The sequence below is a fragment of the Mirounga angustirostris genome, unplaced genomic scaffold, assembly GCF_029215605.1.
Source record: "Mirounga angustirostris isolate CCGP_5_RB_7025 unplaced genomic scaffold, mMirAng1.0.hap1 SCAF_8, whole genome shotgun sequence".
Lineage (NCBI taxonomy): Eukaryota > Metazoa > Chordata > Mammalia > Carnivora > Phocidae > Mirounga > Mirounga angustirostris.
In genome coordinates, this window is record NW_026991716.1 from 83,062,028 (window position 1) to 83,089,263 (window position 27,236).

At 39.8% G+C, this 27,236-nt stretch overlaps 1 long non-coding RNA gene across 1 annotated transcript; it reads right to left on the bottom strand.

Moving 5' to 3' along the window:
* Nucleotides 1-646: 646 nt before the first annotated feature.
* Nucleotides 647-19,026, bottom strand: LOC135365584 (uncharacterized). Its single transcript, XR_010413704.1, has 4 exons — nt 17,765-19,026; nt 14,415-14,566; nt 12,455-12,617; nt 647-1,792 (listed from the first exon to the last, which is right to left on the bottom strand). It is a non-coding gene; the product is annotated as an uncharacterized LOC135365584 (long non-coding RNA).
* Nucleotides 19,027-27,236: the final 8,210 nt, after the last annotated feature.

The window sequence follows — 27,236 nt, forward strand, 5'->3', positions numbered from 1 at the left end:
TAGAGGATTTGAATGCTTATTCTGTGATATGCACTGTGTTGGGCACATTGCTTATTTTATGTAATTTAATTCATACAAAACTCCTGTGAGTTTCCCAGCTGAAATCCAGTAGAGTAGGTTTAGGGAGGATAACTGTCACGAACTCACATGGCTTGAGAATCAAGACTCAAACCCCGATCTGTTCAGGTCCAAGCCTCAAGTTCTTGCCGTACTGTTTATGGCATCTGGTGAGCACTTAGGGAAAGTCTGCACAGCCTCTTTCCTATTTGTCAAATGTAGTCCATTTATAATTTATGTTCAATCAGTATTTTGTTTTATATTATCAGTTTTTTCCCTTCAATCCTTAAACAATCTCATTCACTCTCAGTTTCACCAATCACCAATCACCTTAGCCAAAGAACTTGCCTATCTTTATCATCCTCATTCCCCTCACAGTCTCCAGAAGTGCATTTCTAACTGCTTGTCCTATTCTTTCCCCTGAATATTCCATTGGAATCTCAAATACAACATGTCGTAACATGTATTCACAAAAGGCTTAGAAGTGTAATGGACATTAGAGTTTACCTAAAATAAAAACACCAAGTTTGTACATAGGATTTTGCCCTAAGTGCTTCATTTATTAACCCATTTAATTCTCCAAACATATATAATGTGGATATTATTATCTCCATTTACAGATGAGGAAAATGAGGCACACAGAAGTTAGGTAAATGAGCCGAACCACATGGCTAGTAACTGGGGTGGGAGCATGAGGTTTAGTGGTATTTGAACGTGGGCAATCCAGTTCCAGAGAGTGGGTTCCTCACCACTATGCTCTACTGCCTCTCTCACTTGGTAGTAAGGATACTGCAACCCACAGAGGTTATGTGGTCTGTCCAAGGCCACATAGACAAAGCGGCAGAATTAAGATCTTCATACTCCTGAGCCATTGTATTTCTACCATATTCCGCTGTCTTCCTTTATCTGCCCCTACTATAACCCATGTCTTCTCTGGAATTCTCTTCTCTGAATTCTGTTAGCAACTTCACAGTTACCCTGCCTGGGCCCCCTGTCATCCTTTTCCAGCCCTCTCTTATCCAGCCAGTTGCCCAGGCCCATAGATTTAACTTAACCCATCTCTCTCACCTAGTCCTAACTCTCCTTTCTTCACTGTTCCTGCCCCTCCTCACTCTCTCATCTAATTTTAGACTCCCACTTCCTTTCTCTGCTCTTTTAGATGATACTTTCATCTGGTACGTCCTTACTTCTAAGCAACATGTGTATACGGCTACTGCTTGAGTTTTTAATGTTTAGGCATTGGCCACTAATATCTCTCAACAGAAGATGATTTGCTCTCTTTCTCCCCAGCTCCTACTCCCTCTGCACTCTTCATCATTCAAATATAAATACACTGTGATTTTGGTTGGGTCAGTGTTTTGTTATGACCAAGTAAACGCTTTTATTGACTCATGCAGCATAATGTGTCTTTCCCTTCCTTAATGAACAGTTTGTTTGCTCTGGAGTGTCATTTGCTGAGTTTTCAATTATGAATTCAACCACGAATCCTCCCCTATGGTGTCAGCATCTTCTCAATACGCTCAGACAGCTCAGGTGTGCTTTCAGTTTCATTGTAGTCACATACCTCTCACTGAACTTCAGACGCACCCTACCCCTGCCCGAACCCAGGCCAAACCCCCTCCACCATCACCCTGATGAATCCTGTCTTCCAACACTTGGATTGGAGCTCTGTTTCCTGGAGACCCCGTGTCTTCTTTTTTCTAGCTATAACTTCTCATCTTGCTGATGTAGCACCCTGAGAAACAGTGCAGAGAAGGTACATGTTTTAAGACTTGTAAAATTCTACCCTCACGTTTGCCTGCATGGGCATAGAATTCTAGGTTAGTAAAGTTATGTCCTTCAGTGGTGAGATTTACACATACTTTATGTATGTATAAATATTGTACGTATAAATCTCACATAATGAATGTATAAATCTCACTATTAAAGAACATTAAGTTTCCACATGGAAAGGGCTCTCCGAGTAGAGTGCTCAGCAAAATGGTTGAAGACACACACCCCTTGAAGCACGTCATTACGAAATTTCAGGACACTGGAGACAAAGGAAAGATCCAACAAACAAAGGGGCATATTTTGTCGTCTATGCAACAAACTTCCGGAGACATAGAAAAATAAATAGTAGGAGGAGGAGAAGGGGAGTCATACAAAGGATCAAAAAATAAAAATGTCACAGATCATAGCCACACCAGAGACTAGAAGACATTGTTTTCTATATATACACACATATATATGCACATTATATATTTATTATATATATATAATATAATAGATGTGTATTACATAGATGATATATACTATACATAATATATATATAATTAATTGATATCATATATTTAATTGAAATATATATATAATATATATAATTGAAAAATATTCCTCTTCACTTTCTCTGTTTGTTCTTTCTAAATTTCCTAATATTTGGATGTTGAACTGCTTGGAACATTCCCCTTTCCTCTGCATTCTAGGAGGTTTGCTTAACTTTTGATTACCATGCTTAGAGGTTTTGGATTTTTTTCTTTTTCATTTCTGGTATCTCCTATTTTTAATTTTTAATAATTCTTCTTTGTTCTCTGTCCCATTTCACAGCACCTGATCCTGTTTCATGGATGTAATCTCTTCTTTCGTCTCTTGGGGGATATTAATGATTGATTTCTTTGATGTTTTCTTTTCCCTCATAGTCAGATTCTCTAAGTTTTTGTTTTGGTCTCCATCTTCCATGTCATAGGTTACATTTCGGAATGGCTCACTAATGGGCTGTTTGGAAGCCTCGAATGAACGTGTGGAGCTGTCAATGAGGAGCTTGACTATAGGGTAATCGCAAAGAGTCAGATTGGATTTGGCTGGCCCTTTAACCTATTTGATATTCCCCATTCCTAAAATCCTCTATTTTATAATCCCCCGAGAATAAATCTCTGGTCTCCTGCCTAGTTAAAAGAGGGGATTGTCTTGGCTTTATGCAATAGAAGAAAGAAGAGAGGGGATGAAGGAAACCAGAATATGTCACCCCAAAATATGCCCCTTTGACATAAAAATTATTTTGAGCTGAAGGCAATTAAGAAGCAGAAAACCCAGGGAAAGCTCCCCTTTTTCTACCTGGAGGCAGGATACAAATTCTCCTTTTACCAGAGACAGACATTTAGCAGCCCAGAGATGGCACTAAAGGAATCTGCAAACAAACTTGATTCCATGAGTTTCCTCCCGTACCTTCCCAGTTTGCTGCCCTTGGAAGTCTAAAACTGCCTTTTTTTGTTATGTCATTTCTTTACAAATGTATTGTTCTTTGTTGAAGATGCTATATTGGCTGGAATTCCAAGCCACCATTTTGGATTATTTACTTTTGGTTTAGGTTTCTCTCACGTGATATGTATAGCCCACGTTAATAAACTGTTTTCTCTCGTTAATCTCTCTTTTTGGTAAAGAGTCCCAGCTGAAAACCTAAGATGCATAGAAGTAAAATTTTGCTCCCCTGTAGGACCATCCTCTACTTAAATAAACTTTCAGTTAATTATTTGGTTTATAGCCCCCAATTCACCCACACTCCCAGAAGCGACTGGTGCCACCAACTCCCTAGCCATTGAGCACTCTGGACTGTAACTTGCGTTACTTTTCAGCTCTTCATATTCCTCAGGTCTGCCAATTAAGTTTTTGTTCATCCATCAATGTTGCAGCTCCCAAATTTTTGCTGTTGGCTCCTTTTCACTCTCTTTGTCATTTTAGGTTTAAAAACTAAAATCTCTTTACTGTCATTTTAGCATGGGTTGAGAGAGGGGCAGAAGTTCAGTTCAAATATTTGACTTGCATGTTTACATAGATACTGGCCATCATTTCCTCTTGGCTAGTAAGCTACTAGTCGTCTAACTCCCTGGTCATGTCAATCCTCTGTTTAGAAAAAAATCCAAACTTTTCTGCTGAGGAAAGCAACTATTTTCCATTGACTACAGCAGATGTTCTCGACCTGTTTACCGTCCCCACCACTATTCACATGAATAATTTTTTCCTCAGGATTATCACTCAGTATGATTCAATGCTTACAACTCCCAAGGCCTTCATACAGGGCCTTAGCTTACCATTATGATTTATTACATATGATTCCCAGTATCCTTTGCTTCAGCCAAAACTGGTTACATTTTTTGTTCCCTTAATCTGCCGTATATTTTCTTCTCCCTGAGACTTTGCTTATGCCTTTTCTGACAAGTGGAATGCCCATTTCTAGAATACAAATTCTTCTGAGCCCCCAAACCCAGGTCAAATGCACCTCTTCAATGCAGCATCCCTCATCCCTTAGCGCATAAAGCTTTATACTTCACACATAGCACTTGTACATCTCATTTGATTTTTTCTAAAGATATTATTTGTATAATTATTTTCATTTCTTTATATAGGCTCCTTGGCAGTGAGAACTGGGTCTTATTCTTACATCTTAGCCAACGTATGAAACTCATAGGCTCATGTAAGTGAATTAAACCTATCAAACCATAATGTATAAGAATATATAATAATTTCTAAAACCTTAAAATATTTTCCCTAACTCTTATATTTCACTTATGTATTTATTTGAAAAGCCAAAAAGATTTAAGGCAAATTTAAAAAAAAAGAAAACTCCACTTACTTCATCTCTGCTCATTTAACTGATTCATAGCAATTGTATAATTCCAAGGAATGGTCTGAAATTTGGTTGCAAATTGTATATCCATGAGGAAAAAGAATCATTATCCCAAGGTGTAATTTTTCCCATAAAATATATTGATCAAAATTTCTGTGCAGCTTACTGTTGAGAATTTGCACATGACTCACTAAAGCAATTTCCTCAGATATGAGAACATTGCTGGCTCGAGGGGTTTATGGGTATTATTATAGTAACTTCAGAAAGATAACAAAGTGTCCTTTCCTGAGCCATTTCTAAAATCTACTTCAGTATTTAAAATATTTTGTGCCAGGGTGCCTGAGTGGCTCAGTTGGTTAAGCGTCCAACTCTTGATTTCGGCTCAGGTCATGATTTCAGGGTCGTGAGATCCAACCCCACACCTGCTCCACGCTCAGTGGGGAGTCTGCTGGAGATTCTCTCCCTCTCCCTCTGCCCCTCCCCTGACTCACATGTGCTCTCTCTCTCTAAAATAAATAAATAAATCTTTAAAGAAATAAAAATATTTTGTGTCATCTGGAGGAGAGGGTGATTGACAAAAATACATACTTTAAAAAAAACATGCTGCAGTAGAAATATCTACAGATCATTGTCAAAATAAGTCCAGTTTTAGACTAGACATCTTCCCAAGTTCTTATTTTTAGGGCCATATTTTAATAACCTTTCTGATTACTATTAGCCATTCCATATTATTGCATTTAATGTAAATAGCTTCTATTCATTGGGTATTTATTTTGTGCTAAGCATTTTATATATATTTTCTTATTTAATAGTTACAAAGTCCCTTTAAGTATTATTATTCCTATTTTTACAAACACGTAAACTAAGGCTTAAAAGGAAGCTAAGTAACTTGTCTAGGGTAAAAAACCAGGTAAACCGTTCTCTTTCTCTTACCGATTTTAGTTTGGGATTATTTGTAGATACTAGTGATCAGTTTGTCTATAGAACTTCTCTACAAAGTTTTTATACTTTGGCTTTCAACAATCATGTTTTTCTTTAAAACTAAAACTAAAGGGACCCAAATTTCATCTTTTCATTTATTATGCACCCAGCACTGTGCTACACAGTTTTAAAAAGCTCTCTTGTTGGGGCGCTAGGCTGGCTCAGTTGGAGGAGTGTGTGGCTCTTGATCTCAGGGTCATGTGAGTTTGAGCCCCACACTGGGTGTAGAGATTACTTAAATAAATTAACTTAAAAAAAAAAAAACTCTCTTGTTTCATGTTAACCACTAGGTTCTTTCTATAGAGTTTGAGCCCCTTCCATTATACCACTCCATCTTTTCAGCAACATAATTGAGGTTATAGTCATGATCAACTAATCAATATCAAGTAAATGACAAATATAACAAAGAGCATGCATTCACGGAGTTGCTTTTTGAACACCTATTATTCACAATGGGATAAGTACTGAACAGATGCATAAATGAATAAAATGAGTACTCATGTATTGTATATATGCAGAGAATCCTGATATTCCCTAAAGTATAGACAACACATGCAATCAATCAGCTATGTCCCAAATTTGGCCTGAAACAAATGTAATACTTTTCCGATAGACTATAGTTTTCCTCCTGCTCTCTCCATCCTCAGCTACCAAGAAATTTAACTATAATTCAGTATTAAAGTTGAAAGTATACACTTCAAAAATATCCATGGCAAAATCTGTATGTTGGAAGTCCTATGGGAAGATCTCTGATGTCAGGATACGATGAGGGAGAGATCTTGAATTTTGTTCTTTTTCATCAGACTTTGTTATTCCTTCTCTGAAACCTATCCCCCACAACTTTTCTCCATCCTCACACACACCTTGCTATAAACTGAAAGTGGGTATCCCCTTCTCCCCCCATTTCATCTGTTGAAACCTAATCGCCAGCATGGTGGTATCTGGAGGTGTGGCCTTTGGGAGGTGATTAGGTCATGAGGCAGAGCATTCATGAATAGGATTAGTGTCCTTATAAAAGAGACCCCAAGAGGTTCCCTTGTCCCTTCTTTGGCCATGTGAGGACACAGTCATCTATGAACCAGGACGTGGGCTCTCAACAGACACTGAATCTGTGTGTGCCTTGACCTTGGACTTCCCAGTCTCCAGGATTGTAAGAAATAAATTTCTGCTCTTTATGAAGTACCCAGTCTATGGTATTCTGTGAAGGCAGCCCCAAAAGACTAAGACACACCTTCAAAGTCAACTTTGGTGGACAAATAATTCACTACAAAGCAATCTGAGAGAGGAAAGAAGGTAGTTTTATTCCTTTGCCTTAGAAGTGGCTCTCAAATGCCTAACAAAATTGCCTACAGTGCTTTCAAAATATGTAGTTCCAGATCTCCATTCTCTGGAGATGCAGTGTGCCTGGAAAGACCCAAGAATCCAAGACCCAAGAAAGACCCAACAAGCATTCCCTGGGAGATTCTAATCATGCAGTTCTGGGAAAGGCTACATTTTGAGAAATCCTGTTTAAGAAAGAGGAGAAGGGTTTTTTTCTTGATTTATTAATGAAGTCCCAGGACTTGAATCCAACTATATCCCATCTAGACCCCTTCATCACATCTACCTCCTATAGAGTCTACCACATCAGTACACAGATTCATCAAGGAGTAGTGTGTAGACATTAAGCTGTCTCCAGGAAGAAGTGTTGGTTATAACAAAAATGTGAGATTCAGGAACAGAGCAGAAGAGGAATTTCACAGGCATGGCTGAAGAGTGGGTGTCTGGGGATGCTGGGATGCTGCAAATCTGCATGGAAGTGCCAGTAGTCACTTCAATTATTCAAACAATTAAACTCTTCTTTCCAAATATTTCCAGTGACTGGCATCTACATTTATGGCTTCCATGATGTAAACTGGGCTAGAGCAAATAACAATTGTGTTCTATGGAACAGCTAGGGAAATCTCAAATATAAGGCCCTTCATAACTGTTTTCAACCTGAGTCTACATTTTAGTTTCTTTCTTCAGCCTGGAGCCTCATTTACTGGAACTGGATCTTTCGTCTGCATGTAACCATGGCTTGGCTTTGCAAGTTTCACCAGAGGATGGCACAATAATAAGAACAGCAGAGTGTGAGCTGCCTAAATGTGAGCGCAGATCTCACAGGACATTGCATTAGGTGCCAAGACTCCTCTGGGGACTGGTGTGCCACACTCCACATCCTCTCACTGTGAAGGCTTCCAACTGTCCACTCGGCCCCTGCTGGAGGCACTGCACAGGGAAGGAGTCAGGCGAGCAACATCTCACTTCTATGAGGAAAATATGTGTCAGGGTCCATAAAGGAGATCTCTCATTGTGATTGGCTTTTGAAATATATCCTTGGAGGAATGACATGTGGGGAGGCCTGGAGTAGGAAATTACATAAAGAAAAATGGATGAGAGCTGACTTGCAAGGTTGTTTTAGAGAAATAGTCAAGTTAGTATTTTCCTGTTCTGTTTTCGCAATGTGCCCATATGCAGTGAGTCATTTATAGGGGAGCTTAGAATGAATCCTCTGAGGCCATAAGTGCTAGAACGTGCTTCTCAGGGTGCCTGATTCAGCTAGCAGAGGTGCTCTTGGGTGGGACGGAGTTGCAGCTGCTTACCTCAGTCATCTTTCCAGAGTTCAACTTCAAGACTTCAACCACAGTCCCTTTGACCCCAAAGCTGTGCGCTTGCCTGGGGGCAATGCTGCCTCTCCATCTAGTCTTCGCAGATGAGTCACTTGGACTTTCCTCATCTCCCACCACGAAGAGCTCTGCTCCGGTCCTTCGGGACGAGTACTGCAGCCCTGCCCTGAACATGCAGTGACCTTTCACACTGCCACTGTGCTACTCCTTGGACTAATTTCCACCTCGTTTCTGCATCTGGTGAAATATTTCAAGGTCTGTGTCCATTACCTTTTCCAAAACCCTTCCATAAGTCCTCAGGTGTTTCCCTTTCTTCTGTGCCCCTATGGCGCTTAACTTGAATAACTGTGCTTGGTCTGTGTATAAATGTCCACGTTTTTCCCACCAAAGTATGGATGTGGATTATTTTGTTCTTGTTCTTCTCCAGTGATCTTACCATACCTGGCACCATACCATGTACAGGATAGGAACAGAACACATAGTTTTTGAATGACTGCTGAGAACATATTTTCAAAATAGTTTTAAAGGACATGACTTATGTTATTAAAGTGTTTTTATGTTTTTTATTGATGCAAGTAATATATGTCATTGTAATGAAAGTTTTAAAATACAGATAGAATAAAGAACATGAAACTAACTCAGATCTCTGGTTAAACCAGAGATAACCACTTTGAAGATGTTGAGGTGTGTCCTCCTGGGAAGTTTTCTGTGCTTATGTGTACATGTTATGTTAATATTTTGAATGCACTCCAGTTAGCCAAATCATAGACAAGGATGGCTCTCTTAACCAAGATTAAACCTGATCTCCTTAGATCTCTGGGCCACAGGCTCATCCCTGGACCAAAGGACCAGAGGGATGCTGTAGTGGACAATCCCACCAGAGTCCACAATTGGGGAAGACATGAATGAGTGCCGAGCAGACAAAAATGGTGAGTGTCCACAACAGACTCACATGAAATATGAAAGAGTAGGACCTTATAGGAATGAGGAGCAGGACCCCAAAGAAACTGAAAAATTGCTAGCAATGACTTTCTCTGATAGTCAGTCTCTGGATCCACATGTGCTCTCATTTCTGCTTTTCTTTGAGCATCCGTTCCTTTGTTCTCTTTACCAAAAAAAAAATGCCTTTTCATGAAAACTCCTGTTTCTGGCTCCTCATGACCTTACCTTCCATGTGACTCTCACTCCCCCTGATGCTGATACTGGCCTACACAATAAGGCTGTGCTGTTCAGCTCCCTGCTGCCCTGTCTCAGCCTCTACTCCCGATTCTAGATGTCCAAGGGAAAGAATGACTGAAGTTAGGTCAGCTGTCTGGTTAAGTTACATCCCAGCACTGGAAGTAGGTGGGGTATTTTGAGAGGAGAATCTGTCTTCTATCTACCTGTTCTACTTGACCTTGCAGAGCTCACATCCTCTTTCACTGAAATACACACACACACACACACAGAGGCATCTTGCAGATTCCTCCAAGTACAAGCTCTCTCCTGCCTCAGGGCTTTCCCCATGCTACAGCCTCTGCCTACAATGTTCTTTTCTCCATAATTTTTTATTTGTTTGTTTTCCAGCTTTATTGAGACTTGATTGACATCTAACAGCATATAAGATTAAGCTGTACATATGATGGTTTTGATATATGAGTATAGTGCAAAATGATACCATAATACGGTGAGTTAACATCTCCATCCCCTCACATAATTTCTCTGTGTGTGTGTGTATGTGTGTGTGTGTAGTGAGAACGTTTAAGATCTACTCTCAGAGCAACTTTCCAGTATATAATATGTTTGTTAACTCTAGTCTCCACGCAGTACATTAGATTCCTAGAATGTATCCATCTTATTGCTGAGAGTTTGTATCCTTTGACCAACGTCTCTTCATTTCCCCTCTCCCCAGGCCCCGGCAACCACCATTATACTCTCTCTTTCTGTGAGTTCGGCTTTTTCCGATTCCACATATTTTTATGATCTATTTCAATGTATCCTTCACGTTTCAGCTTAAATATCACCTTTTCTGACAGGCTTTCTTGCTCACATAGTTTAGAAGGTGTCTCCTGGAAATTCAGTAGCATTATATGTGTGTGTTGTGTGTGTGTGTGTGTGTGTGTGTAAAATCTGTTCAATATTTTCTCCCTCTCTCCCTCACTGGTCTGCAAACATCCACAGAAAAAGAAATATAACTTCAATTTTTTTCTGAAATTTTATTATCTTTAGTTTGTAATCCATCGAGTAGCAGCAATTTAATCCCAATTTCCCTAGAGCTGCATCCATGTTCTGATGGCGTGTGGGGTGGGAGGGAGGCATTGGGTGGGATTAGCCAGCCCTTGATACATTCTCTCTCCATACTGGGATCAGAGAGAATGGATTTATTCAAGGCTGATCTTCAATCAAATCCATCCATTCACTGCCACATCCTCCCTAATTTCCATTTGCAAGCTGTCTAAGACAATATCTTTAAAATTGAAGTTTTCTCAAGAACCTGTTTACTCAATACAGGCTACTTTTCTAGATTGAGAAGAAAGAAAATCATCAAGCGCATCATGAAAATTATTATCTTTATTTGAATGGCTGAGAATTGACATCATGAAAAAGGATGTGATGGGGGAAGTCATACAGTACAAGAAATGGTCCGTGGATTGCAGTTATAACACTGTAATAATTTTCACTAAACCAAAATATTTTGAAAAAAATATGAAGCACTTTGAGAAGAGTATGAAACTGTTAGTTGTACCAGACTTTAACTATCTAGTGCTGCTTAATGAAATCTCATATGATCTGAACCTCTTTTGCAATCAATGGTCTATTTAAATTGATTATATTCACCCGCCTTGTATATCGCTCTTTCTGAGACGTTGCTGCAATTAATTTGTTTTAATTAGGGAGAGTAATGAGCTGTCATTTATTTTGCTTTTCAAATTATTCTCAAATAATTCTATATTGACAGAGTTTTAGGGGTTCTTAAAGCTGATTCCTACTATGACACAATTAAGGGAAAGATCATTTCTCTCCAGATCACAACTGAATGGCTTACTTTGGTACCTTTAATAAAGGGCATATGACAGCTCAGGATACTGAAAGAGTTCACAAATTTTTTTCATTGTATTATTTTAATCCACACATATTACTTGTAAAATTTGATGACTAAATCATTTTTAGTTGTGAGGCAGATGGGGATATGTGCTCCTTTATTTTTGGAAGTTGATTTTCTTGTGTCCTATTGTCTCTTGGCAATGTTCACAATCTAGCTAAATAATAATGTTTAAAGTAATGCATTTTTGCTTCTAAATAGAATCCAGTATTATCTCTTAACCCACCTAGAAAATAAACACGAATGGCTCATGATGAATCAAAATATTGTGTTTAATAATCAGCAGCGTTTGCACCAAGATGCTACCCAACATGCAGAGCAAAGTCGGCCTCTTAGTATAACAAGCTTTCCTAAAGAAAATTCATTCTTTTTTTTTTTCTTTTTTTAGAGAGAGAGCATGCTCAAGGAATGGGTGGTGGGGGAGGGTAGAGGGAGATAGAAGAGAATCTCAATCAGGCTCCACACCCAGTGCAGAGCCCACCATAGGGCTCGATTTCACAACCCTGAGATCATGACCTGAGCGGAAATCAAGAGCCAGATGCTTGACTTACTGAGCCACACACGTCCATCCAGGTGCCCCCCACCCAATTCATTCTTATAATAATAACAAAGCACTTTCCTGGTATTCTGCATGGTGAGGTAGGAAGAACATGAAATTCGGATTCAAATATCCTGGAGTTGACCCCTGCCAAACTTCTGGAGCCACACAATTAATATGCAATAAAGGGACTCTTGTAGTAAAAGTCAATGTGCCCACAGGAGCATCTGCCTCTTTAAAAGTCCCTTCCTGACCCATAACACCAGTGAATGCATGTCAGCACAGAGACAGTGGAACATCAGGATTAAAAGCACAGACTCTAGGATGTGATGGCCCTTAATTACATCGTGCCCTCTGCACTCACCGGCTGTCAGAACTCAGGCAGGTTAACTCATCTCTCTGCCTCAGTCTTTTTATCAGCTGTGAAATGAGAATAATAAAATAGTATCTCCCTCATGGAGCTGCTGTGAGGATTTAATGAGTTAATTAATGTAAGGCTCTGAGGACAGTGTGTGGGATGGACTAAGAATGAAATGAATACTCACTATGATTAAATGATGTTCATGGCCAAAGGCTTCTACTCGTCACCAAACTGTCCTCGGTTCATTTCGGTTCTGCTTTCTGGTTCCTCTGACTGCTGCCACCCACAGCCTCCCACATCCTGTGTTTCCTTCTTTATGGACTGGGGATTTATGACTGTGGGCTAACCTGTATTAAAATTTATGGCTTATGTTAAATGCTTGTATTTTCCTAATTGCAAAAGAATAATATACGTTCTCCAAAGTTAGAAAATACATAAAAGTGTAAAGAGAAAAATAGAAATTAAAAAACTAAGATTTATGTTTTATGCATTTCCTCCAAGTATATTTTCCTAGGTATGTACATGTTCAACTAAATTTGCATTTAGTTACATGTGGATTTTTTTTCAATAAATCCATGAATTACATGTGGATTTTTTTTTTCAATAAATACAAGTGGATTTTTTTTCTTTTTAAGATTTTATTTGTTTATTTTGACAGAGAGACAGACAGAGTGATCACAAGCAGGGGGAGTGGCAGAGGGAGAAGCAGGCTCCCCACTGAGCAAGAAGCCTGACGCAGGACTTGATCCCAGGACCCTGGGATCATGACCTGAGCCGAAGGCAGACACTTAACCTACTGAGCCACCCAGGCGCATCCTTTGCCTTACTTTTAAAACATTTCTTCAAGAAATATAAAATGGAAAAGGAAAGTGATAAGATCATCTGGGGTTTGGTTCACCTATTTTGGGCTTAAGTTTAAAAACCAAGCACACTTTCAGCTTTCTCTTAAAAATTCACTTATGAAGGTGTTACTGAGAATATTTGTAAGAAAGTGACCCCCAGGAAAATGACATATAAAATGGCTTAAACGTAGTTTTTCTACATAAAAGCCATAGTGCATCCAGTTTTAGGATTTGTGGCTACCATCTGCTTGGTTCATAGTCTATAACTCCGAATCCAGGCATTAGACACGAGTGGATTGCTGCACTGCAAGGGACAGCTGATCTTTGATCGTGGCTCCTGGAGGCAGAGAAGAGCAGGGCAAAGGCAGAGAGACAGAAATGAGAGTGTGTGGGTGTTGCCTTTCATCTTGTAGTGGTTTAAATGATATACTCTTTTAACCTTTAGGTGACATAGCAAGACTAAAACATGTCCAGTTTGAATAAGATGCATTGCTTAAGAATTAGTTATATGTTATCCTAAGGAATGATTGTTCTTAACACCCCTGAGTAGATTCTCATAATAACAACAAAAGTGTTATAGAGAAAAACTCAGGGAAAACAATATTTTACAGTTGACCATTGAATAACTTGGGGGCCAGGGGTGCAGGCCCCCTAAGCAGTCAAAACTCCACATATAACTTCGACTTCCCCCAAACTTAACTACTAATAGCCTACTGTTGACATAGCTATAAACAGTTGATTAATATATATTTGTACTTATATTTGTACAAGCAAGCCAGAGAAAAGAAATGTTATTAAGAAAATCATGAGGAAGAGGGGCACCTGGGTGGCTCAGTTGGTTAAGCGTCTGCCTTAGGCTCAGGTCATGATCCTGGGGTCCTGGAATCCAGCCCCGCATTGGGCTCCCTGCTCTGCGGGAAGCCTGCTTCTCCCTCTCCCACTCCCCCTGCTTGTGTTCCCTCTCTCGCTGTGTCTCTCTCTGTCAAATAAATAAAATCTTTTTTAAAAAAAAAGAAAATCATGAGGAAGAGGGGGAGCCTGGGTGGTGCAGTTGGTTAAGTGACCAACTCTTGGTTTTGATTCAGGTCGTGATCTCAGGGTCATGAGATCAAGTCCCGTGTTGGGCTCTGCACTCACCCTGAAGTCTGCTTCAGACTCTTTCTCCCTCTCTCTCTCTGCCCTTCCAATCTGTCCCCCGCCCACTGCTCTCATTCAAATAAATAAATTAATTTAAAAAAAGAGAAAATCATAAGGAAGAGAAAATACAGTACTGTGGTATATTTATTGAAAAAAATCGGGTACCTGGGTGGCTCAGTCAGGTCAGCATCTGCCTTCAGCTCAGGTCATGATCCCAGGGTCCTGGGATCGAGCCCCGCATCAGGTTTCCTGCTCCTTGAGGAGCCTGCTTCTCCTCCCTCTGCCTGTCACTCCCCCTGCTTGTGCTCTCTCTCTCTCTGTCAAATAAATAAATAAAATATTTTTAAAAAGTAAAACAAAGATCTTTTGGCTAATTAAAAAATTTATACATGAGAATAAATATTCCTAAGGTTTACTTAGGACTACCAGATGTCAAAAAACGTACACTCTAAAAGTTATCAATTGCTTTCTTTCTTGAATATTAGGTATACTATTTTAAAAAGTTATATAAAAATAGCCCATGTTTCATAAAGGAGTTTATCAATATCCTTCACCATGTAAAAAGGAAAGCAGATACAGGGACTGAAATACTCATAAAAAAGAAAAGAAATGAAGCTATTTTACTGGCATTATGCTTACTAGCAAAAAAACAGTGCCTAGTGGGTTTTAAGTAGCAGTTTAGCTAAACTTCTTAATTTGTCAACATGTAGTGGTTTTGACAATCTACTTCAACCAAGCTCAGCTCTATGCCATGCATTCCAGGCAGGGCATGTGGTGTGGCCTTTGTTGCCTGGGGACAGGGACCTCAAAAGTACAGGGGAAGAGACAGTCCCTGCCATGGCTCATTGGACAAAGGAGAATGCAATGAGCTCCTGTGAATATACACTGATATATGTGCCACATCTCTTCCTGAGCCTGAGCCAACACAAAGTGGGATTGGATTGCCTTGACTTTCAAAGTTCCCCACCCATCCTGACTAGGATGCTCCCAGAAACAAACAACACCAAATTTCTTGCTCAGGGAACAGTGCAGTGAGGGTGAATGGTGGGCTCTGCTTTATGAAATGATTCCAGGACCACAGACCCTTCTATCTAGTCACTCCACCATCTTTCCTTTATTAGATCCTCTCCACCTGGACAGCTGACAAGGGATAAGACAAAGAAAGAGACACCCGGCCTGACCATCTCAACCTGGATGGTGACATTTCTAACTTCCTATATTCTACTAGCAAGAACTAGTCTCACGGGCCCACCTACATGCAGGGTCTGCCACATACATCAGAAAATCGATTTCTATTTTCCTTCAATTCTGTGACCTTTTTTCATTTCTTTTTCATTTCCTAAGTGGCTATTTTCCTAAAAAATGAGTAGAAAACCTGTTATTGAAAAATCTCACACATCCCTCTAAGATGTAGCCTGATGTAGTGGAAATATACTAACATTTGATGTAAATATCATTGACATCTCAATAACCTGTTCCCATTATCTGTGAGAAAATGCAAAATTTGGGCTGAACAATTATAATGTGGCATTTAAACCTCCTCTACCAACCTCCCATCTTAGAAATCATATTTAAAGTAAAACTCTCAACATGTTATGCTATTCTTAGCTCAGATAGAAAATGATGCTGGTTATAGCACTCTAACTATGGTGTTGCCATGGTTATCTACCTATTAATGATTAAACTTGCTTCCTTATGCTCATTAGAATGTATATCTTGAAAACAAAAAAGAGGTTTCCGTTTATTAGCAGATTATAAGGCCCAAAGTTCTCAAACAAAAGTTTGGACATTAGAAACCAGTTCAGGCTCTGACAGTCAACAGATCCTTCTCTTGTGTCTATGGAATGAGCAGTTTTTTTCCCCCCTCATTAGCTACAGCAATCAATTTTCAAAGGGATAAACATTTTACGCTTCATAGAGTCATTATAACTTCCTAGGAAGAGAGAAACTTAGTGAGAGATAGTATGAATTATGCAAAAATATAAATTTGTTTAAAAACCAGAAAGCATCAGCAAATTGAATCTGTTTCTTCATTTCCATTTTTTATCAGACCCATCCTCTTGAGTCTACATACAAACTATCACCACATATTACCAAATCAATCAAAATGTCTGAATCATAGGAATAAGGTTAATAATAGTTTTTCACAGAAATGACTCTGAGACTTATATGCAAGATATCTTTGTTTACTGTGTTTTCAAAAGCAGTCAAATGTTTGTAGGTATTTCTAGTTTCCAGAACAGCAGATAATTTATCTCCTCACTACAGGTTTTTAGGAAGAGTTAAAACTTGGGAACTCTGTATAAGATATCTACATCTTCAGATCAGTTTGTTCTGCATGAGAAAAGAACAAAGGAATGATGTGGTCCTGTGCTGCTCTATTTGTTTATTCAATGAACATTTCCTGAGGGCTTAGTAAGTGTCAAGCCCTGTCCTGCTGCTGGGGTACAGAAATGAACAAAACAGACATAGTTTCTACCTGGAGGAATGATAAAGGCCTAAACAAAGGCTTGTGGATTAATCACTCTCTTTGGACAAGATGAACCTTTAGCCTGGCCTTCAAATTCTTCAGCCTTTATTTTAAGCCTTCCTTGCAAGAGTCTACCCTATTCCTCCCAAACTGGTTGGCTATATACATCACTAGGAACCAAATTCCTATGGCCAGGATCCTGTTTTCTATCTCCAATTAGATTACAAGGCCTAACTCAAATCCTACTTCTTCCATAAAGCCTTCTCTAACTGGATGGTCTCTCAGTCCTCTGAAAACCCATAAACTTTTTTTTAAGTAAGCTCTATGCTTAAGTGGGGCTTGAACTCATGACCCCGAGATCAAGAGTTGCAGGCGCTACTGACTGCCAGCTAGGCACTCCCCCTAAACTTTTTTTTAATGTAGGAAACTCTATTGAGTTTACATTATGAATCAAGTACTTTAAAAAACTATAATTTATTTGGGGGGGGCGGAGCAAGATGGCGGAGGAGTAGGAGACCTGGATTTCGTCTCCTCTCAGGAATTCAGCTGGATAGGGATCAAACCATTCTGAACACCTACAAACTCAACAGGAGATCGAAGAAAAGAAGAGCAACAACTCTCTCATCAGAAAAGCGACCACTTTCTGGAAGGTAGGACGTGCGGAGAAGTGAATCCGAGGCGATATTCGGGAGGATAGACGGCGGGGGAGGGGCCTCCGTCGGCCGCTTCTGGCAAGTGATAGAGCCGCGGAGCACAAAATCGGAACTTTTAAAAGTCTGCTCCGCCGAGGGACGTCACTCTGGTGGCTAAGCGGGGGTGGAACCCTCCGGGACAGTGTGGTCTCAGGACCCTCGGGGTCACAGAAAGACAGGGGGTGCCTGAATGCGGCAGAGCTCCCAGGTATCCGAGCAGGGAAGCCGATGCTGAGACGGAGCCCAGGCACGGGCTCTCAGCTCGGGGTGGCCATAAACCGTGATCCGCGGCACAGTCGGGCCCCTGCTCCTCCAGCAGGGACCCAACAAGCGGCAGATCTGGAGAGACTCACCTTCCTCCCCTGTGAGGAGCCGCGCGGAAGGGCACCGCAGGGATCTGCTGGGTTTGGAGACTCCACCCCGGGTTGGGTGCCAGAGATAGAAACGCACGGTCACAGGCCGGGTGAGCGGAGTGCGGCCGGAGACCGGGGAGACGGGAGTGACTGACGGCTTTTCTCTGGGGGCTCACTGAGGAGCGGGCCCCGAGTTCTCGGCTCCTCCAGGGCGGAGATTGGGAGGCCGCCATTTTCACTCTCCACCTCCAAAGCTGTAAGGAAAGCTCGCAGGGAACAAAAGCCCCGGAGAGCAAACCCGAGCAGATTACTTAGCCGGGAGGGGGCAAGGGCGGGGCAATTCCGCCTCCGGCAGAGACATTTGGAAACCACGGCAACAGGCCCCTCCCCAGAAGATCAGCAAGAACAGCCAGCCAAGACCAAGTTTACTGATCAATGAGAGCGGCAGAACTCCAGTGCTAGGGGACTACTGCACATAGAATTCACGGCTTTCTTACCACGATTCTTTAGTCTTTTAAAGTTAATTTTTTTAACTGTCTTTTTGTCTTTTTATTTCTTTTTGAATTTTTCTTTTTCCCTTTTTCAACCAACATCTTATCAATCCCTTTTTTTAAAAAAAAAAACATTTTTATTTTTCATTTTTAGAGTCATAGTCTATCCCTTCATAGTAGTTACCCATATTTTTGGCTTATATATATAAGTTGTTCTCTCTTTAAAATTTTGAGATAGTTTCTTCTAACAGATTAAAATATACCCTAAATCTCTAGTATATGGTGTTTTCTATTCCCCTGCCTGATCACATCCTCTCCCTTTTTTTTTCTTTTTCTTTTTTCTTTTTTTAAATCCTCTTTTTTCTTTTTTCAAACAACTTCTTATCAATTCCTTTTATAAAATTTTTTATAATTTCCATTTTTACAGTCATATTCCATCCCTTCATCATATCAACCCTTATTTTTGTACATATGTAAGTTTTTCTTTCTTAAAATTTTGGGAGGCACTTTCTTCTAAAAGACCAAAATACACCCCAAATCTAGTGTGTGGCACTGATCTATATACCAGCCTGATCATATTTGATCACATTCTGGTTTTTGTTGTTGTTGTTGTTGTTTTGTTTTGTTTGTTTTTGTTTTTATCTTTATCTTTTTCTTTTTTTTTCTTTTTCTTTTTTCTCTCTTTCCCTTTCTTATCCCACTGCTTCAGGTCTTTTCTGATTTGTTTAGAGTATATTTTCTGGGGACATGGTTACTCTGCTAGCATTTTGTTCTCTCATTAATCTATTCTCCTCTGCACAAAATGACAAGACGGAAAAAATCACCTCAACAAAAAGAACAAGAGGTAGTACCGACTGCCAGGGACCTACTCAATACGGACATTACTACGATGTCAGATCTAGAGTTCAGAATCATCACTTTAAAGATATTAGCTGGGCTTCAAAAAAATATGGAAGTTATTAGAGAAACCCTTTCTGGAGAAGTAAAAGAGCTAAAATCCAACCAAGTAGAAATCAAAAAGGCTATTAATGAGGTGCAATAAAAAATGGGGGCGCTAAGTGCTAGAATAAATGAGGCAGAAGAGAGAATCAGTAATATAGAAGATGAAATGATGGAAAATAAAGAAGCTGAGAAAAAGAGAGATAAACAACTACTGGATCACAAGGGCAGAATTTGAGAGATAAGCGAAATCATAAGATGAAACAACATTAGAATAATTGGGATCCCAGAAGAAGAAGAAAGAGAGAGAAGGGCAGAAGGTATAATGGAGCAAATTATAGCAGAGAACTTCCCTAATTTGGGGAAAGAAACAGGCATGAAAATCCAGGAAGCAGAGAGAACCCCTCTCAAAATCAATAAAAATAGGTCAACTCCCCGACATCTAATAGTAAAACTTACGAGTCTCATAGACAAAGAGAAAATCCTGAAAGCAGCCCAGGAGAAGAGATACGTAACCTACAAGGGTAGAAACATTAGATTGGCAACAGACCTATCCACAGAGACCTGGCAGGCCAGAAAGGACTGGCAGGATATATTCAGAGCACTAAATGAGAAAAATATGCAGCCAAGAATACTCTATCCAGCTAGGCTGTCATTGAAAATTGAAGGAGAGATAAAAAGCTTCCAGGACAAACAAAAACTAAAGGAATTTGCAAAAACAAAACCAGCCCTACAGGAAATCTTGAAAGGGGTCCTCTAAGCAAAGAGAGAGCCTAAAAGCAACATAGACCAGAAAGGAACACAGACAATATACGGTAACAGTCACTTTACAGGCAATACAATGGCACTAAATTCCTATCTTTCAATAGTTACCCTGAATGTAAATGGGCTAAATGCCCCAATCAAAAGACACAGGCTAACAGACTGGATTAAAAAACAAGACCCATCGATATGCTGTCTGCAAGAGACTCATTTTAGAACCAAAGACACACCCAGATTGAAAGTGAGGGGGTGGAAAACCATTTACCATGCTAATGGACACCAAAAGAAAGCTGGGGTGGCAATCCTTATATCAGACAAATTAGATTTTAAACCAAAGACTGTAATAAGAGATGAGGAAGGACATTATATCCTACTTAAAGGATCTATCCAACAAGAAGATCTAACAATTGTAAATATCTATGCCCCTAACATGGGAGCAGCCAATTATATAAGGCAATTAATAACAAAAGCAAAGAAACACATCGACAACAATACAATAATAGTGGGGGACTTTAACATCCCCCTCACTGAAATGGACAGATCATCTAAGCAAAAGATCAACAAGGAAATAAAGACTTTAAATGACACACTGGACCAAATGGACTTCACAGACATATTCAGAACATTCCATCCCAAAGCAAGGGAATACACATTCTTCTCTAGTGCCCATGGAACATTCTCCAGCATAGATCACATCCTAGGTCATAAATCAGGTCTCAACCGGTACCCAAAGATTGGGATCATTCCCTGCCTATTTTCAGACCACAGTGCTTTGAAACTTGAACTCAATCACAAGAGGAAAGTCGGAAAGAACTCAAACACATGGAGGCTAAAGAGCATCCTACTGAAGAATGAATGGGTCAACCAGGAAATTAAAGAAGAATTAAAAAAATACATGGAAACCAATGAAAATGAAAACACAACTGTTCAAAATTTTTGGGATGCAGCAAAGGCGGTCCTAAGAGGAAAGTATATAGCAATACAAGCCTTTCTCAAGAAACAAGAAAGGTATCAACTACACAACCTAACCCTACACCTAAAGGAGCTGGAGAAAGAACAGCAAATAAAGCCTAAACCCAGCAGGAGAAGAGAAATAATAAAGATCAGAGCAGAAATCAGTGAAATAGAAACTAAAAGAACAGTAGAAGAGATCAACGAAACTAGGAGCTTGTTCTTTGAAAGAATTAACAAGATTGATAAACCCCTGGCCAGACTTATCAAAAAGAGAAGAGAAATGACCCAAATCAACAAAATCATGAATGAAAGAGGAGAGATCACAACCAACACCAAAGAAATACAAACAATTATAAGAACATATTATGAGGAACTCTATGCCAGCAAATTAGATAACCTGGAAGAGATGGATGCATTCCTAGAGATGTATCAACTACCAAAACTGAACCAGGATGAAATAGAAAACCTGAACAGACCTATAACCACTAAGGAAATTGAAGCAGTCATCAAAAATCTCCCAAAAAACAAAAGCCCAGGGCCAGATGGCTTCCCAGGGGAATTCTACCAAACATTTCAAGAAGAATTAATACCTATTCTTCTGAAACTGTTCCAAAAAATAGAAACGGAAGGAAAACTTCCAAACTCATTTTATGAGGCCAGCATTACCTTGATCCCAAAACCAGACAAAGACCCCATCAAAAAGGAGAATTACAGACCAATATCCCTGATGAACATGAATGCAAAAATTCTCACCAAAATACTAGCCAATAGGATCCAACAGTACATTAAAAGGATTATTCACCATGACCAAGTGGGATTTATCCCTGGGCTGCAAGGTTGGTTCAACATCCGCAAATCAATCAATGTGATACAATACATTAACAAAAGAAAGAACAAGAATCATATGATCCTCTCAATAGATGCAGAAGAAGCTTTTGACAAAGTACAGCATCCTTTCTTGATCAAAACTCTTCAGAGTATAGGGATCGAGGGTACATACCTCAATATCATAAAAGCCATCTATGAAAAACCTACAGCGAATATTATTCTCAATGGGAAAAAACTAAGAGCTTTCCCCTAAGGTCAGGAACGCGGCAGGGATGTCCACTATCACCACTGCTATTCAACATAGTATTGGAAGTCCTAGCCACAGCAATCAAACAACAAAAAGAAATCAAAGGCATCCAAATTGGCAAAGAAGAAGTCAAACTCTCACTCTTTGCAGATGATATGATACTTTAGGTGGAAAACCCAAAAGACTCCACCCGAAAACTGCTAGAACTCATACAGGAATTCAGTCAAGTGGCAGGATATAAAATCAATGCACAGAAGTCAGTGGCATTCCTATACACAAACAACAAGACAGAAGAAAGACAAATTAAGGAGTCGATCCCATTTACAATTGCACCCAAAACCATAAGATACCTAGGAATAAATCTAACCAAAGAGACAAAGGATCTGTACTCAGAAAACTATAAAATACTCATGAAAGAAATTGAGGAAGACACAAAGAAATGGAAAAACGTTCCATGCTCATGGATTGGAAGAACAAATATTGTGAAGATGTCAATGCTACCTAGAGCAATCTACACATTCAATGCAATCCCCATCAAAATACCATCCACTTTTTTCAAAGAAATGGAACAAATAATCCTAAAATTTGTATGGAACCAGAAAAGACCCCGCATAGCCAGAGGAATGTTGAAAAAGAAAAGCAAAGCCGGCGGCATCACAATTCCAGACTTCCAGCTCTATTACAAAGCTGTCATCATCAAGACAGCATGGTACTGGCACAAAAACAGACACATAGATCAATGGAACAGAATAGAGAGCCCAGAAATGGACCCTCAACTCTATGCTCAACTAATCTTCGACAAAGCAGGAAAGAATGTCCAATGGAACAAAGACAGTCTCTTCAACAAATGGTGTTGGGAAAATTGGATAGCCACATGCAGAAGAATGAAACTGGACCATTTCCTTACACCACATACAAAAATAAGACTCCAGATGGTTGAAAGACCTCAATGTGAGACAGGAGTCCATCAAAATCCTAAAGGAGAACACAGGCAGCAACCTCTTTGACCTCAGCCGAAGCAACTTCTTCCTAGAAACATCGCCAAAGGCAAGGGAAGCAAGGGCAAAAATGAACTATTGGGACTTCATCAAGATAAAAAGCTTTTGCAAAGCAAAGGAAACAGTCAACAAAACCAAAAGACAACCGACAGAATGGGAGAAGATATTTGCAAATGACATATCAGATAAAGGGCTAGTATCCAAAATCTATAAAGAACCCATCAAACTCAACACACAAAGAACAAATAATCCAATCAAGAAATGGGCAGAAGACATGAACAGACATTTTTCCAAAGAAGACATCTAAATGGCCAACAGACACATGAAAAAGTGCTCAATATCGCTCAGCATCAGGGAAATCCAAATCAAAACCTCAATGAGATACCACCTCACACCAGTCAGAATGGCTAAAATTAACAAGTCAGGAAACGACAGATGTTGGCGGGGATGCGGAGAAAGGGGAACCCTCCTCCACTGTTGGTGGGAATGCAAGCTGGTGCAGCCACTCTGGAAAACAGTATGGAGGTTCCTCAAAAAGTTGAAAATAGAGCTACCATATGATCCAGCAATTGCACTACTTACTGGGTATTTACCCCAAAGATACAAAAGTAGGGATCCGAAGGGGTACGTGCACCCCGATGTTTATAGCAGCAATGTCCACAATAGCCAAACTGTGGAAAGAGCCAAGATGCCCATCGACAGATGAATGGATAAAGAAGAGGTGGTATATATATACAATGGAATATTATGCAGCCATCAAAAGGAATGAGATCTTGCCATTTGCAACGACGTGGATGGAACTGGAGGGTATTATGTTGAGTGAAATAAGTCAAACAGAGAAAGACATGTATCATATGATCTCACTGATATGAGGAATTCTTAATCTCAGGAAACAAACTGAGTGTTGTTGGAGTGGGGGGTGGGGTGGGAGGGATGGGGTGACTGGGTGATAGACACTGGGGAGGGTATGTGCTCTGGTAAGCGCTGTGAATTGTGCAAGACTGTTGAATCTCAGATCTGTACCTCTGAAACAAATAATGCAATATATGTTAAGAAAAAAAAAAGAAGAAGAAGGTAGCGGGAGGGGAAGAATGAAGCGGGGGAAATCGGAGGGGTAGACGAACCATGAGAGACGATGGACTCTGAAAAACAAACTGAGGGTTCTAGAGGGGAGGGGGGTGGGAGGATGGGTTAGCCTGGTGGTGGGTATTGAGGAGGGCACATTCTGCATGGAGCACTGGGTGTTATGCATAAACAATGAATCATGGAACACTTCATCTAAAACTAATGATGTAATGTATGGGGATTAACATAAGAATAAAAAAAAATAAAAAAAAATAAAAAGAAAGTCTTGTACCCAAAAAAAAAAAAAAACAAACTATAATTTATTTGCATTTTGAATCAATCTTACAAGGAAAATATCTACATTTTATAGATGAGAATGCTTGATTTTCAGTGGCAATACATTGCCCCCAAGTTATAGCTGTAATTCAACTCAGGATGTTATGATTCAAAAATATATGTTCTTTTAAACCCACCACATTGACCTAATATTTTTTTTTATTTCATATCAAATTATAAATTCTGTTAAGCCTGGAATCACCTACATATATGTCTGTATTTCTCTTAACCTCTAAAATTAATGCTATACCTAGAGTAGCAGAGTACCTCTGATTAAAAATTTTTTCATGATAATTGTGATAACAATACAAGTTAAAATATAATAAATACCTTCCTTCTCACATGGTATATACAATAACAATTAGAAGAGGTCAGGAAGAAGAAAATCACAGTTGGCTGGGGTAGCAAGAAAAGTTAAGAACTAAAGGATGAGCAGAATTTAAGTTGCTGGTGTCCATAAGTAAAAGAATTCCAAATATGGGAAAAGAGCGAAGGTGTTGAGATGAGAATGTCCATGGGATAGCCATAGGAAGAGTCTGGCTACAGCAGGGAATTGATTTAGTAGTGTAAAACAGCCTAGAATGGTTAGTGGCAGGGACAGACAAAATAATGCTCCCACAAAGACATCTATGTCCAATCCCCCAAACCTGTGAATGTTATCTTTTATGGTGAAAGAGACATTGGGGGCACCTGGCTGGCTCAGTCAGTAGAACATGTGATTTTGATCTCAGGGTTGTGAGTTCAAGCGCTATGTTGGGTGTAGAGATAACTTGAAAGATAAAATCTTTTTAAAAAGAGAGAGAGAGATTGTAAAAATGATTAAGGATTTTGAGAGGAGGAGATTATCCTGGATTATCCAGGTGGGCACAATATAATCACAAGGGTCCCTATAAAAGAACATCAGGAGATCAGAGTGAGTGGAAAGAGATGTTATGACAGAAGCAAGAGGCTGGAGTGATATGAGGAAGGTGCCATGAGCCAATGAATGCAGGTGGGCTCTAGAAGCTGAAAAGACAAGGAAACAGATTCTCCCTCAAAGGAATGCAGCCCTGCCAACACCTTGATTTGAGACTTCTGATCTCCAGAACTGTAAGAGATTAAATGTGTGCTGCCTTAAGCCACTCCATCTATGATAATTTATTATCTAAAGAATAGGGTATCAGTGCATGAGGAAACTTTAGTATTTAGCCGTACTACATAATTAGGAATCTTCCCTGCAAGCATTGAATGTTTCTAGGCTAGGATGGAAATAAATTAAGGTGATGAAGATGAGTCACATTGTTACATTTATTCGTAGTTAGCTGAACTACTGTAGTAGCAATGAGAAAGGAATCAAGGGGGGTTGCTTGGAGATTGTCTCTGAGCAACTCAGAAAAAAGAAAGAAGATGCAAAGGGGCTACATAAATTATAAGTATGAGAGATATCATTGAAAAATTATAGTTATAATAGAGAATTTAAGTGGAATAATAGACACTAAGGAAAACAATGAGTTAAGTCTTACATACCTTGAGTTCAGCATGCTGACATCATAGCCATTAGACCCCTGAAAGGTGCACTACTAGAGAAAGCAAGTGGCTTGGAAACAAGGCCAACTAATCGGGAACATCTTGAAAGTAGGAAGATAGTCCTTTTCTCATTACCCACAGGCCCAAACACAGCACATTGCACCTAGCAGAGGCAGAGGACATGGTTGGTGATAGGGAAAATATCTGATCTTGCCAATGAAATATATTATAAATCCTCTTTGGGATAAGTATCTAGTTGTAAAGATTTCTCTCTTCTGTAAGTGATCTCCTCTCCTCATCTTTCCAATTTTGCATCTGGATTCCAGAAACCTTATATATCCATGTGGCTTTCATGGGGTGGATGCTCAGTCCTTATGCCATCTTCTGGGTCTTGCTGTGTCTACAGAACTGTGCCTTGGGCCTTCCTCAGTGTCCTGCACTGGTCTCTACTGAATTGAGACTGTGCCACATAGCCATTTGAGCATTATTCTGGCACTGTTGCAGGTACCATGGCCTCCAGCTGCAAGGGGGTGCAGCTACCTTATCCCCATCAAAGATCTCTTGTCTTCCTCCCAGCACTTCTATGTCCCCTACCTCTTAGAGACCTTGGAATTCTCAGTCGCTTTCTCTGAATCATTCTGATGTGTCCTGGATCCAGTGAAGTTGGACTGCCTAGGCCACCTGCTTTCATCTTTGTTACTCAACTATTCCCACATTATGGTAGGCATGGTAACATTCAATATGAACTTCTCTGAGAGTCATGTACGCTCCCTCAGGCTATACTTTGGAAGCCCTGAATCCTCCAAGGCCTATGCTATAAAAAACATTGTTGGAGTATTAAAATAGCTTTTAAACCTATTGTCTCTCTAGGAATTTTAAAGTGTCATATTTGAAATTCAAAGTTGAGCGATGGCTTCTTGGTTGTAGACAGTATCTTTTGTTTCCTTCCTTACAGCAATAAGCCTTGGTCTCATGACTTAGCCTTAATGGGACTGAACTGCAGGGAATGCAAAAGAAATATTTGAGAAGGAAAAATCTAGTGGAAACCATTTCAAAAGCATTATTTGCCTGTAAAGCCAGAAGAGAGCTAAAGTCAAGGGCATGAATGAGATCAGAAGGAGCGAATAAAAAAAGAGAATAAAGGATGCAGGACCGAGTTGGGGAATAGCTACAAAGCATGACCAGGAGAGAACAGGAAATAAAGCAGGCTGAAAAAACAGTGACCTAAACAGGAGGAAAACCAAGTTCTCAGAGTCCCCAAGGCCAAGAGAAAGAGAACATGTGATGATGAGCGGAGAGCAAAACATTAAAGAGATCAAGGAGAATGGATATCCAAATGGGGTCCC